The following is a 4405-nucleotide window of genomic DNA, read 5'->3' as shown; positions in this document are numbered from 1 at the left end:
TTCTCTTCCCTTCTCTTCCCCTCACTTTCTCCCTCTTTCCTTCTCTTCCCCTCCCTTTCTCCCTCTTCCCTTCTCTTCCCCTCACTTTCTCCCTCTTCCCTTCTCTTCCCTTCTCTTCCCCTCACTTTCTCCCTCTTTCCTTCGCTTCCCCTCACTTTCTCCCTCTTCCCCTCCCTTTCTCCCTCTTTCCTTCTCTTCCCCTCACTTTCTCCCTCTTTCCTTCTCTTCCCCTCCCTTTCTCCCTCTTCCCTTCTCTTCCCTTCCCTTTCTCCCTCTTCCCTTCTCTCCCCCCTCCCTTTCTCCCTCTTTCCTTCTCTTCCCCTCCCTTTCTCCCTCTTCCCTTCTCTTCCCTTCCCTTTCTCCCTCTTTCCTTCTCTTCCCCTCCCTTTCTCCCTCTTCCCTTCTCTCCCCCCTCACTTTCTCCCTCTTCCTTTCTCTTCCCCTCCCTTTCTCTCCCTTTTCCCCTCTTCCTCCTTTCCCCCTCCCTCCTCCCCCTCTCCCTCCCCCCTTTCTTTGCTCCATGTAGCTCCACGGTCGTTTCGTTTTCTCATGCGCATTATATTTGTATCGATGCAGAGCCGCTTCATCTGTCCACACTACAGCGAAGCGCTACAGTACCGATACTGTACCAGTATGAAACCCATACATTTGTGGGTTTCGTACCGATACAGTTATACCGCTACAGTACCGCTATAGTTGCTAGTGTGGACAGGTGTTGCGGTACGAAAGTAGTATCGTATCGGTACAAAATCCCTAGTGTGGACAGGGTATAACTCTTCCCAAACCGATCTGATATTTACTAACAGACCAGAGAGAGTCACTAAGACATACAACATGTTAACTGGCCTGTCAGATCATAATATCACATTAATGGTACAGAAAATAACCAAAAAACTATTGAGAAATAATACCAAAACAAATCAATACCATGAGAGAATCCCAAAAAATGAAATGGCCAATTTGGAAAATGCTATAAAGTCAAGTCAAGTCAACTTTATTGTCAAATATGCTACACATGCTCGACATACAGCACAGATGAAATTTCAGTCCTCTCTGACCCACGGTGCAAACAGACAATGCAATAAATAAAAATAGAATCATTGAAAAAACAAACAATATAAACAGTATAAACACTCTAGATAGGAACTAGACAGACTAAACACTCAAACAATATAAACAGAATAAATAAACAGTATAAACACTAGATAAGAACAAGACAGACTAAACACTCAGACAATATAAACAGTATAAAACACTCTAGATATGAACTAGACGTAGACTAAACACTCACACACACACATACACACACACACAAAACAAATAGACTGGTCTGACCTCATATCCAGTACTGACACTGAGCACAGCTGTAACACTTTCTTAACAACCATTAAGAAAGTAATATCCTCCTTTAGCAGGAAGGTTAAATATAAACACAGGCAAAAGAACATCTTACCATGGCTTAATAATACTCTCTGGCAACAAATGAAAGAGCGAGATCTTTCTCTGAAGAAAGCACTTAAATCAGGGCATAGAAGTGACGGGCATATTTTCACAACTCTTCGAAACAAGGTTTTAAGGGGCATAAGAAAGGCTAAGAGTTATCAACCAGGCACAGGGTAATGGGGAAACTTATCTGGAAAAATCTTAAATTAACTAATAGGAATAATGAACAGCGAACAACTGTATCTGAACTTGAGGTAAACGGTATAATGATCCAAGATGAAGGTATGACAGCAAGCACTTTTAATGATTTTTTATAAACTCAGTTGAGGAGCTGGCCCAAGGCTTGCCAACTGGAACTACACCATGTGTCCTTATTGATGACACAAAACCATCGTTTAGAATAATGGAGGTATCTGAATTAGCAGTGAAAAGAATCATTGCATCTCTGAAAAATTCAAAAGCAAAGGATGCCTATGGCTTGGATACCACATTTCTAAAATCACATAAGGATGTTTTAGCTCATCCCATTGCTCATACGATCAATCTTTCAGTTAAAAGTGGTGTTTTTCCCAGTATCTGGAAAATAGCAGTCATAACTCCTGTCTATAATGCCGCTTTTCCACTACAAACGCGGCTGAGTTGGGCTGAGCCGTGCCGTGCTGAGTCGGGCTGAGTGGGGCTGTTGGAGTTGCATTTCGACTACAACCGTGCTGAACCGTGCTGGCTGGAAGTGGGTGGACACAATGGGTGGAGTTAGCGAAAGTGGGTGGACGTCAGGTGATGTCGTTAAGCAGGTCAAACAGTGACATCAGTGATCTTTTAAGCGGTAGTCTCACGACCTGAATAGTAAACAATAAACATGGAGGACATGGAGTCGTTAGTGTTGCTGGTCTTGGTGCTGTGGCTTGTTGTCACCGACAACGCCAACAGATACTGGCAAGAGCGTATAGATGAGGCGAGGCGCATAAGGCTTCAGAAATTCTCGTAATTCTTCTCCTTCCGGGTTTGCGGTGTTTACAGATCCCGGCGTGCTCGCGGGGCGTGTGTGGGCATGTGAGGACACTCCTCCTGACCAATCAGTGCACAGGGGAGTGTCTGCTCACGCCCCCAACCTCACTCGGCACGGTTTGGCTCGCTTCAGCCCTACTCCAAAACGGTGCGAGTTTTAGGGGCTAAGCAGGGCTGAAGCGAGCTGAGTCGTGCTGGGTTTTGGTAGTCGAAACACGAGCCGTGTCGGGCTGAAGTGAGCTGAAGCGAGATGAAGTGAGCTGAAAAAGGGTAGTGGAAAAGGGCCATAAGTCTGGTGATAAAACATCTGTGTCAAATTACAGACCTATCAGCATCCTACCAGTGGTATCCAAGGTGGCTGAGAGAAGAGTAGCGGAACAGCTGACAGCACACCTAAATCTGGGCCATACCCCACTGCATCCAAAACAATTTGGATTTCGCACCAACCACTCCACAGAAACAGCTAATTGTTATTTTTTGGAAAGTGTTAAATCCCAATTAGATAAAGGTGGTGAAATAGGCGCAGTGTTTTTAGATCTTAAAAAGGCTTTTAACACTGTGAACCATCAAACACTAATAGCAAAACTATCTTTTTTTAATTTTTCAATAGATGCCATTAAATGGATGAGTTCTTATTTACTTAACAGGAAACAAAGTGTGCTTATTGGCAATACTCATTCCACTTATCAAAACTGTAATATAGGAGTGCCACAGGGATCAGTGTTGGGACCTATCTTGTTTAGTCTGTACATTAATGATCTGCCATCAGTATGTCCATCTGTCAACATACAGATGTATGCTGATGACACAGTTCTTTATGTACATGCAAAAAACAAACAACAAGCTGCAAGCAAGTGAACTGCAGCCTTGGTCCATGTTTCTGAGTGGTTAAGAAACTCATCCTTACATTTAAACATAAATAAAACAGTTTGTATGTTCTTTTCACAGAAACATGTTAAGACACATCAACCTGATGTTTTAATTGGTGGAGAAAAGCTCATGGCTGTATCTGATTTTAAATATCTTGGAATCATTTTAGACTCTAACCTAACGTTCAAAAAACATGTTAAAAAGGTGATCAACACCTTTAAATCCAACCTGGCGAATTTTAGACACATAGGACCATATTTAACAATAGAGGCAGCTAACCTCTTTATGCATGCCATGATCTTTTCTTACATTTCATATTGTTTCACAAGTTGGTCTCAAGCTAATAAGACAACTTTGAAACCAACAGAGGTCCTATATAAGCAAACTTTAAAAGTTCTTGACAAAAAAACAATCAGCTATCACCACTGTCATATTGTTAAGAAGTACAATTTATTTAATTTTGATAGTTTTTTACATTTTTTAGATGCTTGCCTAATTTTTAAGATATTACATGGGCTTGCACCTCCCCTATTGAGTGAATTTGTGAAGCAGATGGATGGTAGTGGCAGGGTAACTAGGGCAACCACCCGAGGAGACTGTATGATACAACGCAGATATAGTAAACTTGGGCATACAGTCTTCTCAGTAAGGGCCTCTAACTACTGGAATAGTCTTCCTTGTGAGGTAAGGGAAAGTTCAAATTATACAACTTTTAAAACCAGGCTTAAGAGATAGATCAAAATTAACCAGTCTTGTAACCATGAATAGCCCTCAGGTCGCACATCACTCTTATACAAAATTACTCATTCTTGTGCTGGGTGCTTGTATTGTTTTTTTTTGTTGTTGTTGTTTTATGTTGCTGTACTGACCTGCCAAGGGACTACAGATGAAAATTAGCTAATTTGCTAACTCTGGCACATTTACATTTTTAATTCAGATGGAGATGTTGATTAATGTGCATTGTCCCTTTTAAATAAACGAAAGCAAATAAAAAAAGATAATTGTTCAGTTTCGATTGTACTCCAACTTTTCTCTTGTAAGCTATTTTAATTGAAAAAGGAATAAATACTAAAGAAAACACCAG

This window comes from Neoarius graeffei, chromosome 22, assembly GCF_027579695.1.
Source record: "Neoarius graeffei isolate fNeoGra1 chromosome 22, fNeoGra1.pri, whole genome shotgun sequence".
NCBI classification, from domain to species: Eukaryota; Metazoa; Chordata; class Actinopteri; order Siluriformes; family Ariidae; genus Neoarius; species Neoarius graeffei.
This window is presented reverse-complemented; position numbering follows the sequence as displayed.